The sequence below is a fragment of the Acomys minous genome (assembly GCF_964271855.1).
Source record: "Acomys minous genome assembly, chromosome: 10".
Classification (NCBI taxonomy): domain Eukaryota; kingdom Metazoa; phylum Chordata; class Mammalia; order Rodentia; family Muridae; genus Acomys; species Acomys minous.
In genome coordinates this window covers 11,728,334-11,750,851 of record NC_140491.1, presented here as the reverse complement: position 1 = coordinate 11,750,851, position 22,518 = coordinate 11,728,334, and the positions used below count along the sequence as shown (strand labels likewise).

Genomic DNA, 22,518 nt, shown 5'->3' with positions numbered 1-22,518 from the left:
TTCTGTTGGTCATGCTTGTGTCTATAGATCCTGTCCTCTTCTCTTGGGTTTCCATTTCCTGGATTATTTCAGATTCCATTTTCTCCATACCTTGACTCCCCTGTTTTAGGTCATGAAACCTTTTATTCATTTCTTTCTCCTGTTTATTGTGGTTTCTTCAAGTGATTTATCCATTTCTTCCTTTGTGTATTTTAGTTCTAGTTTAAAGGATTTCCTTTCCTCCTTTAATGCCTCCATCATTTCCATAACCTCAGAATTGAAATCCTTTTCTATTGTGTCAGCTGAGAGAGTCTCTCCAGGGCTTGTGTGGTGGTGGGACTGCTCCATTCAGTTTTTCCTGGTATCAAATGGTTCTGGGGACTATTGTTTGGGTTCTTACACTGACCTCTTCCCATTGTGATGTCTCTGGTTGGAGTGTATGCCCAGTTCTTTCTTGGATTTCGGAACTTTCTGTGGTTTTTCTGGGAGACGTGAGATCAGATCCACTTGTGATCCAGACTGAGGGGTCTGCTCAATGTTAGGACCCACAGACACTGATGATTTTGCTGTATCAAGGTAGTTCTGTGCACTACGGGGTGCAAGAGTATCCCGACAGACAGTTGTTTTGGATCTTGAAGGCTTGTGGTGACTGTTTTAGAACCCAGGAGCTTTCTCTGTGGCTTTTCTGGGTGACCTGAGATCAGTTTTGTTTGTGGTCCCAAATGTGGGGGACTTCTCAGTGCTAGACTCAAGCTAGTTCTGAGCACTAGGGGGTACAAGAGAAGCCCACCGCTAGTTGTTTTGGGTCCTGCATGCATGTGGGGGGATGTTAAGGAACCCAGGAGCTCTCTTTGTGTCTTTTCTGGGTGACATGAGATCAGATCCTCTTGTGATCCTGACTGTGGGGTCAGCTTGGTACTAGGACGCACAGACGCTGGTGGTTTGGCTGTACCCAGCTAATTCTATGCACTAGGGAGTGCACAGAACTGCTTACCTGTTGGACATGTGGCACTAGCCTTGTAGGCTGTACACTTATTTCTGTGGGAACCAGGTGCTTTGCGGTTTTGCCTGGTGGCCAGAGGCTGGACACAAGCATGCTCCACAAAATTTGGATCCCTCTCACCTGTGGGTCACCAGAGTTGATGTTTTGTGGTTCTCAGATCGGCCCTTGGGTTGTTGAGTAGTCGCTGATATCCTGCTGAGCAGGTAATGTGTGTGTTAGGCGCAGCCATCTTGGATCCTCTCCAAAATTTATTCACTTACGTGCCATTTGGAGCCCCCTCCTTTGTCTCTTCCTGGTCTCACACTCCCTCCGTTTTACCCCATCCCCACGTCCCTTGTCCTCAGAGAGAACAGGGGGTTTGGTCCTCTTCATGTGTGGTCCTTCGTTGGTGCATCAGTTTCTGCAGGCCTCTTTGGGACCAGATTTCCTGCCTCCCTTGGTCTTGTGGAGCTCCTGTAGCCTATTAGTCCTTCTGTCCCCCAACTCTTCTATAAGACTCCTTGAACTCTATGCAAAGTTTGGCTCTGAGTCTCAGCATCTGTTTCAATCCCCTGCGGGGTGGAGTCTTTCAGAGGACATCTATGGTAGGCTCCAGTCCTATTGCCTTTCTTTTATGGCTTCTAGTTTCTGTTCTATTTGCCCTCCTAAATGAGAATCAAGTCTCCTCCCTAGGGTTCTCGTTGTTACTTAGCTTCCTTAGGTCTGCACATTTTAGTAAGGTTGCCCTGGAGTACAGGCTAACATCCACTTATAAGTGAGTATATACCATTTGTGTCTTTTGGGGCCTGAGTTACCTAACTCAGAACAATATTTTCTAGTTCCATACATTTGTCTGCCAATTTCATGATTTCCTTGTATTTAACAGCTGAGCAATATTCCATTGTGTAAATGTACCACAATTTTTTAACCATTCTTATGGACTGGGAATAGATTGCCACCATCCTATATGCAACAAATGCCTGATATCCAAAATATATAAAAACTCAAAACACTAAACACCAACAAACAAAATAACCCAATTAAAAATGAGGAACAGAACTAAACAGAGAATTCTCAACAGAGGAATCTCTAACGGCTGAGAAGCACTTAAATAAATGCTCAGAGTCCTTAGTCATCATGGAAATGCAACTCTGAGATTCCACCATATACCTGCCAGAATTACTAAGTTCAAAAACTCAAGTGGCAGCATATGCTGGAGAGGATGTGGAGAAAGGGAAACACTCCTCCATTGATAGTGGGAGTGCAAACTGTACAAACACTTTAGAAATCAAATGGGAGCTTTCTCAGAAAATTGTGAACAATGCTACCTCAGGCTGGAGCTATATCAATCCTGAGCATATGCCCAAAGATGCTGCACCATACAACAAGGACATTTGGTAAACTGCATTTATAGCAGCTTTATTTGTAATATCCAAAGTCTGGAAACAATCTAGATTTCCCTCAACCGAAGAATTGATAAATAAAATTGTTTTTAATCACACACTTTTTTTCTTTAACCAAATATTTTAATGTAACTATAAAGTCAAAAAGTTACTATATGATATCACAGCTCTGTCTCTACAAGAATTAGCTTATATTTGATTTTGACTGATATATTGTTCATATTTTAAATTAGTAATTTTGGGTATAACAGCAAATTTGTTTCTTATAACAAAATCAATATAGGTTTTTTAAATTCTGAAGTTTTACAAAAATATCTGAATCTTACTTTTTAATTTTTTCCTTCCTGCGTTTCACTGACTTCTCCCTTTATCACAAGGTCCTTTATGTAATTGGCTCACATAACAAACAGATTTCATCTGTGAGATTCTGGCAGACACCACTGTATATGAGGTTGTGCCATTGATTATACTTTTTATTAACTTTCTGTTTACCCTAGGATCTCTCTATTTTCTAATCAGATGTTTCTGAATCTCTCTTTCTGCAAGTCGAAGGCAGTTGTGAATACAGTTTTCATCTTGTAATTTTTCTTGTCTCTGTAAAGTACATTATTAGCACACAAAAAGAGTTCAGAAATGTGTCATATTCATGGACAACTAGTTTATTATGTGGATGAAAATAAAATATTTTTTCATTAAAAAAAAACACCTAATAGCATATGGTTTCTACAATGAACTTTCAGTAAATGCTAGCTGGGTATGCTATTAAAATACTACAGTGAAATAAACCTAAAAAAACATGAAATTTTCAGAGTGGAAAATTGTTCATAAATGTAAATATAAGAAAGGACTAAACATAGATGAATGGTATACACATCCATAAAAATTGTTTTCCATGATTTAGCAAACTATTATATATGAGTCATTAAGGATTTTAACTTTATAAAAATTATTTTCCTAAATTTGGGTGATGGTACCACTCATATACACAAGTTAGTTTTACATCATAAATGATGAATAAACAATGCTGTAAAAATATGAATGAGTAGGATCCTATGAATATATAATTTATTATTATTGAATAAACATATTCATTTAAGTGTTCTTGATGGATTTCTGAGCTTGATGAAATGATATAGAGACAAAGTCAAACAAGTTATAATTAAGATTTAATTTAAGGATGTATTTAATAACTCAGCATGTCATACTTAAAAATCCATAACATTATCTAAACACCACAGGATACTTTATAATCAGGCAAAGAATATTCAGGGATTATTTAAAACATCTAGGAATGGGAGAGACCTTTCATCTTAGACTAATCTCTTTTTGTTGCAGTGTTTATAGCAACATTGTTATTTTGTGGTTTACTTTTAAAGTAATGTAGGAGTTTTTAAAAGGGAGCTATGTAGTCCTTTCAATCAAATATCCTTTAATGTACCAAATGCTATTGTATTTCTTATTTATATTTATATAAATATTATTTATAATTAGAATTAGTTCTTCTTTGAAATTCTGATAGAATTCTATCCAAAATTTATCTATTCCAGGGGTTTCTTTGGTTGGGAGTCTCTGAATAACTGCTTTTAATTCCTTGTATAAGTAAAATTTAAATTATTTACTTTATCTTGATATAACTGTGGTAAGTAGTACTTACCAAGAGAATCATCTATTTCATTTAGGTTTTTTTTTTTTCAATTTTTAAGAGTATAGACTTTTGAAGGAAGAGCTAGTGATTCCTTAGATTTCATCGATGTTTGTTGTTATGTTCTCTTTTTCATTTTCATTCATTAATTTGGATACTGTCTCTCTGCCGTTCAGTTAGTTTGGTTAAAATTTCGTCTGTATTGTTGATTTTTTCTCAAAGAACCAACTTTAAGTTTTGTTGATTCTTTGCTATTGTTTTTGTTTCTGTTTTGTTTCTGCTTTGTTTCCAATTTATTGATTTCAGCTCTGTGTTTGATTATTTCCTGCTGTCTACTCCTCTTGGGTTTGTTTGCTTCTTTTTCTTCTAGAGCGTTCCGGTTTGCTTTTAAGTTGCTAGTATGGGATCTCTTCAATCTCTTAATGAGGGCTCTTAGTGCTATGAACTTTCCTCTTAGTCCTGGGGAGGCAGGCAGAGCCTTGGGCCTGACAGTGCAGCTAAGGAGATAAAGCACAACTCACATCTGCTGCTTGTGCCCTAGGAAGACCAGGCAGTCAGAGGTGTATTAGAGAAGGGTCGGAGCTGGATTCCTGGTATCCTACATGCCTCCTTGGGAGGTGGGCCAGGAGGTCTGGGTGACAGTGTGCATCTCATCTCTGCTTCTTGTGCCCATCATAAACTTTTAAAACTTTTAAAAACTTTTCTTGACATTTATTCTTAGTTCATATTGCATACTAATATTCTGTTGATTAAGTTTTCGATCTTATTATAGATTTTCATAAATATATTACATTGTATTACTGTGAACTTTATGTTGTAAAATTTTCCTCCATATTGTTAGTTATTCTCTATTTCTACGCCATAAACACTTGAATAGATACAGTTCTATATATTTCATTATTCAGATTTTATGGCTCCTTAGTGGAAAAATGGGACAAGTAATGCAATGTGAATTTACCTGTCTTTAATTATGATGTTGACCTTAATTTGTCTGTATTATGACTGACAAACTATAATATATTGGGTGTCATTAAATTAATGTTGCTTCTGAGCTGCTAAACATCTTGAGTGAAATATTTGTAGAGCTATCAATTGTTTCAGAGAAAACAAATGTGAAAAAAGATTCTAAAGTGATTCTATGTACCTTGTGCCATATTGCTTAACCACTTTCTTGTCATCCTTAATAAAGCAAAAAGGTATGCTGCACAGAAAGTGACACAATGATGACACAAGAACAGATTTATTCAGAAAAGGTTATATTGCAAAATATATTGTCTGAGAAAAAGAGAGATGGACAAAGCAATGATTTTAGTCCAATGTCTTGTGTGGTCATAGAATCTTCAGAAATAAGCAGCATGGGCTAGGAGCTTCTATATCCTGTGAAGAACCAACATGTCCAATAGGATTAAAGAAAGGTAGACATTCCTATATTTTTGGAGTGACCAGGTTAGATTTTGGTTGTGTGTTTTATTTGACATTTAATTTAAATGGTTGAGGGCCATGTAACATAATGTACAGCACCCTGATTTATTCAAAGATTATTGAAGTTACTATTATTACATAACAACTCAAAGTAACAGTTCAAAGAATAATGTTTTATCAATAATTTAGGAATTTCACAAACTGACACATACAATTAAACACTTCATTGTTTCTTTCACTGAAAATACATATTTTTCTCCCATACATATGTTTATGCTGTTTACCTCTACTGCTTCCAGTTCTTTCCCCTTATCCTTCCTTCTGGATCAGCTCATGTTCTGCCTCTCATTAGAAAACAAATAAGTTTATGTGGATTGAGAATAAAATAAAAATTTACAAGATGCAGTAAGATAAAATAGAATTTAATATATATGAGTTGGACAGCACATGCAAAAACCAAATAGTCAAATTAAAACTGGGGTACAGATATAAAGAAAGAATTGTCAAAAGAGGAATAAAAATGGCTAAGATACACTTTTTTTAAAGTTTAACATCTTTAGCCATCAGGGAAATGCAAGTCAAAAAATTTTTGGGATTCCATCTTACATCTGTCAGAATGGCTAAAATCAAAACCTCGAGTGCCAGATTATGTTAGTGAGGATATGGAGCAAGGCGAACACTGCTCCATTGCTGGTTGGAGTGCAAAATTGTACAGCCACTATGGAAATCAATATGGTGTTTTCTCAGAAATTTGGTAATTGACTTTCCTCAAGGCCAAGCTATACCACTCTGGGGCATATACAAAAAGTATGCTCAATCTTACGACAGGTACATTTGCTCAAATATTCTGCTCATTGCAGCTTCAATCATAGTAGCCAATAACTGGAAACAATGTAGTTGTTCCTCAACTGGAGAATGGATAGAGAAAATGTTTTACACTTACACAATGGAATATTACTCAGCCATAAAACAAAATGGCATCATGAATTTTTCAGGCAAATGGATGGAATTAGAAAAATATCATCCTGGGTGAGGTAATCCAGACCCAGACACAGAAAGACAAATATGGTGTGTATTCACTTATAAGTGATATTAGATAGTAAGTAAATGATAATCAAGCTTTCATCTACATACCTAGAAAGGTTAGGTAAAGTGGAGGGGTCTAGGCTAGACGCATGGATCTCCCTGGGTAGGGGACATAGAATAGATTTTGTGGGTGGACTGGGGACAGGTAGGGACTGCAGCTGGAATGATCAGGTGGGAGGTGGTCATGTGGGAGAAAAAGGGATGAAGGAAGAGAATGCAAAGAGACACAGCTGGAATTAGAGAGGGTTGGGAGGTGATTGTGGAATCTTAACACAGGGGAAACTTGTAGAATTTATAAATGTGACCCTAGTGTAGATTCCTTGTAATAAAGGATACAGAATCTGAATGGGTCCTCATTTGTAGCCAGTCAAGTCTTCCAGTGGTGGGACTGGGTTACATTACTTTAACGAGTTGGTCCATTGGAGATTCCAAAACAACGAAGGTTGATGCCAGGACAGATTGCTCCCTGAAAACTGACAACAGGACTCAGTTGCCTCGGGCAATCAGAGAGAGAGATGGAGTTGGTGTGGGCATGGAACTTTCACTACCATATTTGAGTCTCTTTGGTACAAGAAAACACACTGTAGATAACAAAAAGTGAAACCTGGACACTAACACATCCACAAATCCCTGCACCTACAGTCTGCCATTTCTGGAAAATGCATTTGGGCAATAGCCACGCAGAATGTGTTGGTTTGGTCAACCTACGTTTTGTTTAACTTGAGGTCCATGTCAGGGGAGGGGGTCCATGCTCTAGACTGCTTGGAAAGCCAGTAAGTGGATACTGGATGGCCCAGAGATGTAGAATAGAAACAAACACAACAGATTTTTAAAAAATCAATGGAATGATCCCTAATGATACTTTGTTATACTCATAGATCAGTGCATGGCCCAGTCTTCATCAGAGATGCTTCCTTTAGCATCATATGACAGCTGGTACTGAGACCCAAGTTAGACATTATGCAGAGAGAGAGAGAGAGGAGAGAGAGAGAGAGAGAGAGAGAGAGAGAGAGAGAGAGAGAGAGAGAGAGAGAGAGAGAGAGAATATCTGATTTGGAGGTATCCAAAAGTTTCTTCCACTAGAATTTGGAAAACCTACCTGGAAGAAGGGGAGAAAGGGAGAAAGATTGTCGCAGTTGGAGGAGATGCAGGCACCAGGAGAACATGGCCTACCAAATCAAATAATCTGGGCTCACATAATACACATAGTGAAATAGCTAGCAAGCAGCAGGTCATCACGGGTCTGCACCAGGTCCTCTGCATACTTGTCACAACTGTTAGCTTTGTGCTTCTGTAGAACTCTAAACAGTGGGAGCAGGTGTTTCTCTGAATTTTGCCTCTTCTTGAGACCCTTTTCCTCCTATTGGGTTGCCTTGTGCAGCCTCAGTATGATGACTTTTGCATTGTCTTTTTGCATCCTCTCTTGTCCTCTTTGGCTGTTGTTTCTTGGAGGCCTGCTTTTTTTTTTTTTTTTCTGAGGAAGAAGCAAGGGTGGGTAGATCTGAGGAGAAAGGAGGTGTAGGACAAGCTGTGAGGAGTAGAGGGAGGGCGCATTGTTGTGGGGGATGTGTCGTCTGAGAGAAGAATCTAGTTTCAATAAAAAAAATTTTTAAGGTATTAGACAAAATAAATGGGCGGAAAAATAATAGTGACCCATGTGTTCACAGACTTAGGAATACCATAAAAACAGTAAACTGTAAGCCATAATTTAAACACAAAGGCTGGAGGGTAAGTAGATAGAATAATATATATATGTGTATATGTATGTATATAAATGTAAAAATAACATAAAAATTAAGAGTGCTATCACAACCTTATGAGGCAAGGAACAGCAAAAATACCATCAAATTCCTGTTCTTTTGGCCAGCTGCTGCTAAGCATGCAGCCTCCACTTAAGAGTAGTTTATCTCTCCAGTGCTACTCCCTCGGAAGAAAGTAACCCTTTTTATTGTTTATTGACAAGACGAGTTATACAGTGCAATATTTTGGAGCAATTATATAAATTATCATATTGCCCTTTTTGATCCAGGGGCTTCAGTAGCACACCTGAGAGGCATAAAATTGTGTAATTCGATGGGTGAACTTGAATGAAAGTTTTAGATTAGGTAAGATCATAGCCCTGCCCCATTTCCTTACAGCGACTCTTTGAGGCTCTCAGAAAAGACAAAGATAGCTAAGCTCTTCAAAGAGAAAACTATGATATAATAGATATACCACATACCTTCTTCTTTCTTTTTCCTTTTCTTTTCTTTTCTTTCTTTTTTTTTTTGATTTTTTTTTGTTTGTTTGTTTTTGTTTTTGTTTTTGTTTTTGAGACAGATTTTTCTCTGTATAACAACTCTGGCCGTCCTGAAATTCACTTTGTAGACCAGACTGCCATTGATCTCAAAGAGATCTGCCTGCCTCTTTTTCTCAAGCTCTGGGATCAAAGGCATGCATCATATATCTGGGATAATATGTATATCATAAGTCACTAAACTTGTGAAGGATTTTAACAAAGAAAAAATATAGCATAATATATAAACTAAATTATTTAATGTAACAGGGGGGATTGACCACATATATATATATTTAAAGTATAAATGGCTCTAAAATTAATGAGGTAGATGATATTATCATTAATATTGTAATTTCATGTATCCAATAAATGATTGGATCCTCCTTTCATTCTCTATTTCAAAATTCTATTTGTGCACCTTCTAAGAAGTTACTTCTGCAGCTATGACAAGCCACAGGCATCTACATAGGTTTCATGTCAATAACAGATGAATAAAAAATCACAATTATATCTTTATTTGGCATTTGCAACATGCTGAAAAATAACCTCAATAGGCAGTCATAATTATTCACATCACTACAAGTTAAAACTCAGGGAATACGGTCTAAAATAACCTCATTAAGTCATCATAGTTATTTACATTATATACGAATAAAAGCTCAAAAAATATTTAAAAAGGGGGTCCAGAGTGATTAATTTTAGTGTTCTTTTGAATATATATTAAAATATTTTAAACATATATGTTTAATATTATATATATATATATATATATATATATATATATATAGAGAGAGAGAGAGAGAGAGAGAGAGAGAGAGAGAGAGCGAGAGAGAGAGAGAGAGATTATATCACTTTCTCACTTCCCTTTTTCCCCTCTGGCATCACAGTACTGTACTGCTCTCCCTCACCATTTACCCACATTCTTCCTTTTACTCTCAAATAGATAGCTTCTTTTTCTTTATTGTTTCACACACACATGCATGCATACATGTGATACACACACACACACACAGAGTCACATTCAGTTGTTGCATATATATATGAATATATATACTCTAATCAATATTACCATGTGTCTACTATTTAGATTCCACATATGCATGGATTCATATTCTCCTGAAAGTCAATTACTATTTTGAAATGTCTCCTGGTCCCATATGTCATGAATATACAAGAACTCATATATTTATAGCTGGGTAATATGTAAAGGTGTATGTTCCATATATTAATATATTTCACTGTTGTTATATATTTAGGTCATTCTACATCTTGCCAGTTGTAGATAGTGTTATCATAAATATGACAGTGCATATATTTCTCAACATTGTTTTTTTCCAATTAAGTAAAGTTATTATTAAATCATATAGCCACTCTATTTTTAAGGTTTTTTGAGGACCCAGGATATTATTTTTCTATAGTATATGGATATATCCATAACAGTCTATAGCTTCCCACTTTCTTTTTTTTTAATTCCAAGACCTACTTTCTTTATAGTCTTTTCAATATCTCTTATTTCTAGCCTTATCAATAACAGTCATTTGAAATGGAATATTGTATATTGCATTGTAGTTTTGATTTGCATTTTATTGAAGATAGTGAGTTTATTTGTATGAATCTGTTACTATTTTGTATGTCTTTTCAAATGTTTTGAAAATTATATGTTTTCTTCTAGAAGTTTCATAGTTTTCTGCTACCTTACATATACCTTCTTGTATCCATGAAGCATGTTGAATTGTTTCTTTCTAATTCGTGAGCTATGTCAGAATATTATACAATTTCATTTTCAAGATTGAATGTATGAATCTTAATTTTGATATTTACAGGATATTCAGCATAAGGTAAACATTGAATAATGTGATAAAAGATTAATTTCCATATTAAAGATGCATTTCATTTCTAATTCTTTTTGTACATAGACATGGATTAATTTGCCTTGAACATGTCATTGAACAAATTTGAACAAAGTTTGAATGTTGAAAGTTGGTAAAAAATTTGCATACAGTGGGAATGCTGTTAAACACCTTCCAATGAGTAAAAAATCTATAGCAGAAAATTATATTTATTAAACAGTGTCAAAATACATTCAGGATGCTTATTCCTGTAAGTATGAAATTATTTAATTGCTTACAGAGGATATATAGTAGTAGACAACATTTTTATTAGATTATTATTTAGAACTCTTTGATATTTTAAGAATTCTTTCATTGAATTGGATTATTTTATAGTTGCAAATACTTTTTTTATTTCATTTCTCTTATATATTTTGATAATTGTCTATCCAAAAATCCCATATTCTCCACCATCTCTCTCTCAAAAAGATACCAAAGCAACAGCAGCCCCAGCAGCAGCAGCAACAACAACAAATCCAAGCTAATAATAACAAACAACAAAACAAAAAGCACACCAAAAATCAAAGAGAACATGGAGTCTGTCTTGTTTTGATCAAGTACTCATGCACGTGGCTTTTAGCCATGAACTGTGCCAATCCATTTAAGAAAACTGATTTTCCCATTGGCAGCAGGTGTCAACAGCAAATAGTTTCCTGACTTATTATGCCTAAGAAATTCTGTCTATTATTCTTTTTTTTTTTCCAAGACAAGGTTTCTCTGTGTAGCCTTGGCAGTCCTGGACTCACTTTGTAGACTAGGCTGACCTTGAACTCACAGAGATCCGCCTGCCTTTGTTTCCAGAGTGCTAGGATTAAAGGCGTGTGCCACCACACCCTGCATTTTAATGCTGGGATTGTGTGTGTGTTTTGAACCTGTGTAGTTCTTGTGCTGACACAGTCTCTGTGAGTTCATATGTATATAATTCCTGTTGTATATGGATGATTCTGCTTCCTTGGAGACTATTTTATATCTACAGTGCTTGATAGGCTCAACTCTATAAATTTGTTCTGCTGTATGTATGACATTTCAAAAGAAAGGTAAAATGTAACGATCATAAAAATGTAGTGGAACTGGAGAATACATTGGCAAATCTTCTAATATTATAATGACAAAACATATCTGATTGCTCTGATGAGATATTAATTGAAAATGATTTGGTTCAAAAAATAAGATAATTTATTGATATGAATATGGTAATAGAATAATTTGGTATTCAAAGCAATAATTTCAGTGCTTTAGCTTTTATACTGAAAAATTTCCATTAAAATGTGAATCTAAAATTTGAAATGACTTATAGTGTAGTGGGAACTTAGGACTATATGACACAGATAAGCTATTCTAAGAGGTCTTTTACAGGGCTACCAAATAAAATTAGACTCAGCAGGATCAAAGCTAGTGATTTGATTAGAAATATAAATAGCCAAAACCAAATTCCTTTGATTTTTAAATAGTTTTCTTTAGCATTATACATCCATGAAGCACTTCTACTTAACGGTATACATAAAATATAAAGGTAAATCCAATAATTAGGATTCTTCTGGAACTCAAATATAAGATTCAAAATAAAGATTTAAACAGATATTTTTTCTTTAAATGAATAAATATAAATCTTACACTTATTACTTTGTTTAAAATATGTACTGCTGTAATTTACTGCAAATGATCAGTGGCAGATGATAGGATCTCTATGGAGAGTACATGCCAAACAGAGAATGAAGAACCACAGTAAAAGGGCAAAGTAACACATGAAGTCACTGGCTTTTATATAACACATGCACACACACACATGAAAACAAAAATACATTTTTAAAACTGTAAAAATTCAAATTTACATTTGTCATAGGCCTAGCAATTGAACTTTAAGTAAATATGTGTGATTTATATCCAAAGAATAGTGCAGATAAGAACAAAGTGGAGAAAGTGATTGTAACAGAAGATCTGTTTCACTACTTTTTAGATCTAAGTAACATTGTGGAAGAGAAGAGAGAGAGAGAGAGAGAGAGAGAGAGAGAGAGAGAGAGAGAGAGAGAGAGAGAGAGTTCGTGGAGTAGTGTTGCAAAACATTGTCCACTGCATTCTGGATATGACACAAATGTTGCACTGATGAATTCACTTCATCTGTGATTATCTGAACAAGATAAAGGCTGGTGTCATTTTATTATGCACTGGAATATGTGCTCATGAGTCACACCTCTCCCGAGGGACTATGGACTGGGAAGGAGATACCATTTTCTGTAGTGGCACAACATCTGGTAAATTGCCCACATTCCAGAAAACAACGCCACACAGATTCATGCTCATGTAAGCAACTATAATTTAAAAATAACATCAATTTCGATGCAGTGTTTTTGGGCAGCAGAAGAGTATGAGTAGGAGAAAAGGAACATGGGAGAGGGCAATAGGGTGAAAATGCCAAAGCTTCCACGTATCCAAGCGTGGAGTATCTGAGAATTAAAGAAGAAACAAAGAAAGAAGAAAGGAAGAAAGAAAGAAAAGAGAGAAAGGAGGAAGGAGGAAGGAAGGAAGAGAGGAAAAGACAGAGAGAAACAAGTAGAGACCAGAGTCCAACCCATAGATGTAATTCTGGAACTTTGTGGTTAGTGAGAAAAGCACATATTTTAAGAGACAGATTTGAATCAACCTCACAGTAAGATTCAAACACAGAGCCTTAAGGTCTCTAAAGAGCACTCAGCAGGCTCTGGTTCAGATAGTTTCTAGAGACATAATAACAACATAGGTGGTAATAGGAATGGATTTTCCATGTGACAAAATAAACTAGCATATTCCAGACTGTCATAAAATATTCAAATGAACAGACAAAAGAAAAAATCATTTTATTAAGAAAGGATAAGGAGAGAATGTGGAAAGTAGTTATTTGTTTAATCATATTTAATCTCAGTTATAAGGATGTACTTTAAACAATCATTATACACTGTCCTGGGTATAGACAATGGATTTATTAATTACTCTTTTGCCTACACTACATAGCCAACACATCTTAAACAAATTAATAAGTGAGAAATTTTGTGATACGCAAAACATAATGAAGCCAGGCATGGTGGCACACACCTTTAATCACAACATTCAGAGAGGCAAAGGCAGGTGATTGCTGTGACTTTGAGGCCAGCCTGGCCTACAAAGTGAGTCTAGGACAGCCAAGATGTTTTGGGGGGTGTTTATGAAGGAAAGTGAAAAGGTGGCACTTTGTGCTTTAGGAACACTTCTCTGGAATTGATTCTGAAGGAGAGTTTGGAGATAATATTTTATGAAAGGACTTGATCATTATACCTAAGATAGATGCTACCACAGCATTTCTGTAAGCTTATCATGTAAACATGATGACATCTGCTTCCTCCTTGGAGAACTGGGAGGTGGGAATAACAACACCTGAGGCAGGTAAGTATGCTGGATGCTTCTTTGGAAGCGTGGACTTAAAGTTTAGGATGTACACATGAGTGCACTGTGCTGCAGATAGAAACTTACAGAATGTTAATATAGTGGTAGTAAAAATAATGTTAATGATAATAATAATGATCAGAATAAGAACATCAAAGTTTCTTGACATGGACCATATTGAGAGAATATAAGTAAAAAATGATAAAATAAAAGATAGTGATTAAACTTTTACAGTGAATACAGTTTAGAAAGGAGTTATTCAAGAAAACTACTACTAACTAAAGTTCTTCAAAAGCAGATTTCATAAACTGGCAGCAACATTTTTTCCAAAAGATTACTGATATAGTAAATGAGATTTTCAGGACACCCAGGTGAAAAACCAGCACCAGGCTCACTCACAATCCTTCTAATAGCTAGCACTGGACTTTAGGAAGTTGAAACTGAGGCCCTGGGAAAGCTAGTAGTGCAAAATGCAAAGTTATTTTAAGTTTTAGTATCATAATGATTTGTGATTCAACACAAGACTTTCACAAATTAAAAAAATCATTCCTCAGGAAATTTAGCCTTTCCCAGAGATGAATCCACTTATCAGTTGTTCAGTGTAGAGTGGTCAGTCCTGAAACCTTATTCACATAAGACACAAAAACTGACACACTAGGTTTTATATATGTGTGTGTGCACATACATAAAGATGTGTGCAAGTGAGTGCATACGTCAGTGCGTGTGTGTGTGTGTGTGTGTGTGTGTGTGTTTTAATGTACTAATCAAAAAAAGAGGCAAATAACCAGAGAAATGTGGGAAAAGTGCAGGGAGTAGGAAAGAAGGTAGTTGAGACTGTTTGGAGAGAGGGAATAGAGGGAGAAAAAAGAGATGTAGAGCTATTTAAATTAAAAACATATTTTAAAAGATATTCCAGCAGCTGACTCCATGTATTTACTTAAAAATGTTTTAGTTTTATTTCATGGTAGCAAAAGTACTTTTGTGTTTGCAGATATGATATTGGAAGCCCATGCTTTCATGGCATAATTTCAATGATATGTAAGGGCCTAGAAGAAAAGGAGACCCTTGATATTAATTCTTTGGTGATAAAGCTAAAAGTAGATGAATTTCTTTAAATTAAATATAGTGAATAAATTAAAAAAGCAAATTCGTTGAAGATATTAAATCAAACAAAAAATAAACCTTTCCACATCAGAATAGTAAACACAGTAACTCTTCCCAACTAAATATGTTAGAAGAAAAACAGTGAACAATGTTAATAGTATTCATTATACAAGAATATTTTATGCTTTATATAATAGATTCATTACTATTATCATTGTATAAATCCTATAAGTGTTAGTTTTGTTTTATTCACTTTTGCACTGAATAAACACTAAATCACAGGGAGCAATGGTCATACAATTTACCTGTTGTCACAAAGTTCCAATAAATTTTAAAATTTAATAGCCAAATTAAAATGTCTGTAAAAAAAAGTCAAACATGATTTTCTATGTACTAACCTATGATTTGCACGTCACAACATTCCAGATTTGAGTAATGGTATTCTCCCAGAGGAATGATCCATATTTCGAATATGAAACCTTTGGCACTGTTTACAGAACCAGCAGCTAGAGTTGGGACTTGATACATCTCAGCTGTGCTTTCGGGATTACTAAAGCCAGACTCTCTCAATTCTATTTCTGTTTTCCAGGCTAACTGTTGATGTTATGCTGTCTTTTCAGCACAATCTGGCATAAGACTTTCCATAAAAAGTGCATTTAGGGTGAGCTTTCAACTTAACTTCTACATTGCCCTTCTTTCTCAGTGACACCTATTGGTGCTCTGTGTACTTCCACTTTGTTTTGTAATAAATGATCTTCAAATTACAGATAAAACAGTAGAGGCCATTACGCATTAGTGTCTATTTATGCATTATTAAAAATTCAACCTGCAAAGAAAATATTCAACTTGCCACTACTTTCGCACTTGGAGTAGAGTAGATAACTATCTTATATTTACTTTTTAAAACATGAACCTAGTAATGGTCTGACTTTATAACTTCTTTTCAATATTTTATTTCATATAGATAAAATAAATGAACCCCAGATGCACCAACATGGTCCACACAAGCACAGATAAATGGCAAGAGTCTTCTGCCATAAACGAGTAGCGATGAGAGTTCAGAGCATGAGACAGACAGCAGGATATAGCATTTTAAGTCAGTCTTGAATCAACAAAATAGATTCACAATCTGAAAATATAATACAGCACATTTTGAGTACAGTAAATATACAAGCTCACAGCGGTGATCAGGATAGCAAACACAGAGTTTACTGGCAATTAATTAGACATTGTGTAAACACAAATGACTTTTCAGTGGCTTACAGTAACATAGATTATTAATGCTATGGTAAAAGAGATATTCTCATTAAAAAATATAGACTGGTTTATAATATTTGTTATATTTTATGCTAATTTAATGTCTTCTGCAAACATTACCTATTAGACAATACTTTATTATAGCCCCCAAACCTCAAAGCAAGTATCTTTGGGTTTCTATTGCTATAAAGACACACCATGATCACAGCAAGTCTTAAAATAACAACAACAGCAACAACAATAAACCCAAAAAGTGAAAAAAAAAAAAAAAGCAGAAACAAGAAACATCAATTGTGGTTGTCTTACAGTTGCAGAGGGTTAGTTAGGTGTCTTCATGGTGAGAAGCATGGCAGCATGTAGGCAGACGTAGTGCTGAAAAAAGAGCTGAGAGTTCAATATCTTGATCTTGAAGATCAAGATCAACAGCAGAAGGAGATGTTGTTGAACATTGGGAGTAGCCTGAGCAGATGAAACCTCAAAGCCTACCCCCCCGCCCAGTGACATGCTTCCTCCAACAAGACCACAACTGTTCCAACAAAGCCACAACCATTACTCTGGATCTCCTTATGGATGAAACATTCAAACGCATGGGTCTATGGAGCCTACTTCTATTCAATCAACCATAGCAAATATAATTAAAAAGATAGTTCTTTCAAGCCTAAAGCAGGATAGTGTTGTGAAAGAGGTGAGCAGAGGAATAAAGTTTCAGTCTTTCTTTATATATATATAATATAACATATGCCCAATATAATACAATACATTTCATATATTATTTATACATACATGTGAATATTACTATTTTGGTATATTTTGTTTATTTTATTTTATCTTACTTCCTTTCCATATTTTATTAATGTGTCACATTGTATGTTTGCCTCATCTTTTTAAAACGATTTTCTTTTACTTCATACAAACAACTATTTACATTCTCTACATAGCAAAATGTTTTTTATGTTTATTTCAAAAAATTGAAAACTTTAAATATGTATACATTTCATTTACTGAGTTATAAAATCCCTTTATTTTAATTTATTCCTTTGTACTTTTTCCAGTTTGTATGTTTGCTTGCTATCTTTTGGAGGCCTGTTCTTTTCTGAAGGGAAATCAAAATACAGAAAATACATGCCAATAATGTTAAGTAAAAAAAAAAGAGAAACTAAATATTTTTAAAAGATAAATTAACTGGAAATATAAATATTCATACACAAATATGTATATATATGTATATATATATATATATATATATATATATATATATAATTTAGTCTTCAAAAAATAAAGCCCTCTTCTCACAAACTATTGACAAAGTAGCTATAAAAAGCTAATCCTCTACGTAGATAAGTCTGGAGACAGAGAAAAGTTAACCAAAATTGTTTGTAATTCCATTGAAATGAACCATAACATTTTTATAGGTTTATGGTTATGCCGATTAAATTGGAATGACATAAAAATATTAAAAGAAGCTCAACAGTAACACAAATGACCAATAGCCAATCATGTTGATTTTATTTATGATGATGGAGAAAATAAAAATTTGAGATAATAGTTTGAAAAGAAATGCTACCAGTATTAACTTACAATGGAGAAAGCTGTTAATGAATCTACACACAAAAACAAATAGGAATAAAATTCACTAAAATATTCTGGTGCTTCCTATATTGTTTTAACCTCAATAATCAAAGTTTAAGATAATTAAGCATGTTGATTAAACACAGACTACTCATTAATAGGGTAATTACCATAGATTTCCATAGTAAGATAAGAATGCATGCCTCTACACTTAATTTATTATGCAAGGACATTATGTTGTTTAACTTGTTGTGGGAAAACAGAAGTATTTCTACACTTCAGCTTATAGAGTTACTGAAAAGTCTGCATGAACGTACATGCATAAGAAGAGTTAAGACAAAAAAAAATGCAATCCACCAGGGCTGCACTATTCATATGCTACTAATTAGGGTTTCACTAACACTGACTATTAAGGAGAACAGTGTGCTTAGGATTTGCATTTTGATTTAACACATTTAATCTAGGTGTTTAGTTGTGCATGAGTTTGAGAATTTACTTTCCCATTCACTGAGATCTCAGTTGGAGCTTTGATACTCCTGACTTTACTGCGAATTTTTTTCCACCTTGAGTTTAAGAAGAAAATATAAAAGTAGCATGCCCTAAAGCACCAAATTACTTTCAGCATTGAAAATCCCAGGCCTTTGTCTCTCCTTGATCTTTTGACATTTTTTTCATGTCTTCTCTTGTCGTGCACTTAAATATAGAGCTATTTTGATTAAATAACTCGCCAGAGGATTGAGATTATAATACAATAATCTTCCAAACAGGTTATTCTTGAGTGCATATTACTATTATGCAGTGTAGAAATAAAATCAGTATTTCATAAATGCATGTCTCCATGAACTCTGCCGAGATGAATATCTTTTTCATTGTTCCTGACACCACTAAATTATAAATAAAGTGAAGTTCAAATTGTTTATTTACAATTGAGAATCTTTGAGGAAAAAATATCAGTTATCAATGATGTAGTAACCTCTAGGAAAGATAGTAACTTCAGAATTACGGAGAACACTGTTTGAAATAATTTCCCTTAAAATTGGCCAATTGCTCAGATTGCCATAAATCAATTCCAGAATCCAATGGAGTAAAAATGAATGATGACTATGTTTTTATTCAAGTCACTTTTTAAAAAATGATTGAATGTTCTTTGCTGTTTGGAAGTAAAATAGGCATTGTAAAGGCACAGTGTTTCTTATTAACAGGGCTTTACTCTATCAGAGCAATTTTCTTAGTCAGATTATTTATTTCCATGAGAAGCTGTGTGCCTTTGAAAAACAACTAGTAGGAGAGATGTCTACTGTCTGATGAGAAAAATAGTATTGTGTACTTTCAAATATCCAAGTGAAACATACAACAACGTACTTGAGTCTAGAAATAATTGCTTATTTCTGTAAAGTGTAAAGTTGAAGTTTTGTTAGTGTGGCTAAATATTAACACCAATCAGTGCTTCAGATAGCTGGTCATTTAATTAAAAAAAAACAAACAAATAAACAGGTGAGCAAGTAAGAAACCACTGTCATTGAATCTTAAATTAAGCCCATTATAAAACTATGAAGTCTGAATTTTTTTGGCATTAAAATCCCAATTTTACAACTAACATGACTAGGTTCAAAGGAAAAAGATTTACCCAGAAACAAAATCTTAAATAGTGCACAAGCAAAGCAAAATTTTAAAAATATGTCTGTCTTTGGGGAAACATCTCATTTTAAATTGTTTTGTGTCTTACTGTATTTAAATGATTTTTTAAGGTAATAAGGAACTATGCTGGTGTAGTATAGTGGCCATAGTAGATAGTCTTTTCTAGCATCCATGACATCAATAGCTCCAGGAAACTGGCTACGTTTCCAGTACCAGACAGGCTTTCTCTGTTGGTTGGTTTCACTGACATGTGAGTGCTACTCATTACAGCATATATATGCATATGTATATACATACATACATACATACATGTATACATATATGTATACATATATATCCATGCTATTCAAAAGTGTTAAACTTGGGTAGGATTGTGTAATTCATTCCCTATTTGGCATCTTACATTGTATTTTGTGGTAATATGGATGCTAGACCCCACAGTAAAAAAAACTTTCAGTTTAGATCCAGCTCAAGATTTAAAAAGAGACCTTTAAGTAGTCCTAGGATGTGGTGTAGAGAATTGTCAGCCCAAGTGGTTTAACATCCACATATAGAGAGACACATCAATGTGTCTGAGGATACGGTATATGTTCTGCAAAATTTAGGTAAATATAAGTAACACAATTTCTTGATGCTCTTATCAAACAAGCTTGATGTTATTCATCCCTCTCTTTTCTTCTTTATTTGCCTCCATTCTTCCTTCCTAGTTGAAGGCAGCTTCTCATTATTCCATTCCCCACATTATTCTAAACTTTATACTTACACCCACAGGTAAGTGTAGCTGCCAGTGCAGCCAGCTTTCTGACTATGTTATTGGGCTATTTTTCCTACCTCACTACATCATCCCTATCCCTTCCAACCTCCATACACTAGGTAGGAGAGTAAACAGATTAAAGAGGATAGATGTCAGTGGCATTGATATTATTAGACTCCTTCCAGATGACCAGCCGTATAAAGTTTCTTGGAAAAGTTTGATTTTTGTCATCAGGATATCTCCGACCAGCAATCCAGTAAACAGCAACAGCAGCAGGAGCAAGAAGCAACCTGTAACAGCATGGGGAGCAGCAGCTGCCACTGTAGGCCCTCTCAGGACACTAGCACTTATGTCCTCTAAAGAGTTCAAGAATTCCAAACATAAACTATGTCCAATTGGGAAAACCAGCAGCAGCCAGCAATCCATCAGATAGCGACAGCAGTAATAGATACCTTAGGACAAAGATAAAATTTTCCCAAGGAAATTGATGCCCCTAACCATCAGGGATGAGTCTAATAATGGCGATGGCAGCCGCCACCTCAGGCTCTCTTGAGGCTTTGGCATTTACACCCTCTGAAGAGTCCCCAGAATTACAAATGTAAGCTATCTTCAGCTAGTAAAATCATGCCCCTGCCATTAAGCAATTAATTGTACTATACTTAGTGGAAAATTATAAACAGATGTTTATGATGGACTGAACACTTTTTAAGTCAGTGGTCAAGGTTCTGTTTTGTTTTTTGTTAGTTTGTTTCGTTTTGTTTTTTCTATAACCTAGCGACTCTCAACTGATTTTTACTTTTTTTTCTGTGAGACATCAAACTGGCAGGAACCCCAGGCTGATTTGCCATGGCAAGAAGTTGCCTTGGATATCTCTCTTGGACCTGCACTCACTGGCCCAATGGTAGCCCTGGTTCCTTATCACATTATCTGCAATCCATTGGAAGACCAGGAATTATTTTTGAATGACTGCTTGAAGAAGGAAAATTTGCTTCTTTTAGAAATGAGACTCATTATTAGTTGCTCAATGAAGAATGTTCAAACTTGAAACTATATACATACTACCAACAAAAGGAGACTAGGGACTCAGCATCACACACACACACACACACACACACACACACACACACACACACAGAAGAAAACAAAGATTAAAGGAAAAGAGATTCTTAATTTGAAAGTCAGAGTGGATGTAGAAGGTGTTAGACAGGATGTGGCTGAGGAGAGCTAGAGGTAAGAATGAGGGACAAGTGAAAACATTCACTTTATGTCAATTAAAAATATAAACAAAATTCTTTTGTATAAGAATTTCTATACGTAGTTTTAGTTTGAATATTTTGTTCGAAGCTTATCATTTTGATTTATCTAATGAGTACTATTATAATAAATTACTAGTTTGAAATTAATTTATTCCTCTGCTTTATAGTGTAGCTACACCACACAAATAAAAACCAATGATGAATAAGGACAAGGTAGTTGAGACGACAAAGTGTTCTTTTATACAGTTCATGGTTTGTTTGGGTTTCACTAGGAGGTTTGGTTTGCTTTTGGTTTTCCTCTGACTTTCACACGAACTCTGGTGCCCCTTATTTGGTCATGTCCCCTTGATGGGGAGGCCCGATGGCACTCGGAGAAAGGATAGCAGACTACCAAGAAGAAACTTGATAACCTAGGATCATATTCAAGGAGAGGAGGTCCCCGTCAGTCACAGTCATAGGGAAGGGGAATGGGGTGAAAGCGGGAGGGAGGGAGCAATGGGAGGATGCATGGGATGGGATAACAATTGAGATGTAATATGAATGATTTTATTTTTCAATAAAAAATTAAAAATAAAATAAAATTACCATTAATAATATGATATAACATAATATAATATCTATATTACATATAGTATATAAATACTATAATGTTATAATACTTAAATTATATGTATATAATATGTATGTTTAATATATTATTATTTGAGTATCATATCAATCTTTGTGGAGGAAGTATAAGTATTTCAATTTCTACATTTCAAGTCATCTACATTAACTCAAAGTATACGTACTAGATAGTACCCTATGAGCATATACAGGGGGAGGAAATCCCCCTCAGGAACAGTCATAGGGGAGAAGAAAAA

General features: G+C 34.8%; 1 pseudogene across 1 annotated transcript in view; it reads right to left on the bottom strand.

Moving 5' to 3' along the window:
• LOC311606507 (DNA-directed RNA polymerase II subunit GRINL1A-like) overlaps positions 1–1,354 on the bottom strand; it is a 109,167-nt pseudogene extending 107,813 nt beyond the window's left edge. The window contains exons 1-2 of the transcript XR_014783667.1: positions 1,243–1,354; positions 974–1,102 (exon numbers count right to left, since the gene is read on the bottom strand). The product of XR_014783667.1 is annotated as a DNA-directed RNA polymerase II subunit GRINL1A-like (transcript). The remainder of the gene's footprint in view (positions 1–973; positions 1,103–1,242) is intronic.
• Between the last annotated feature and the right edge of the window lie 21,164 nt (positions 1,355–22,518).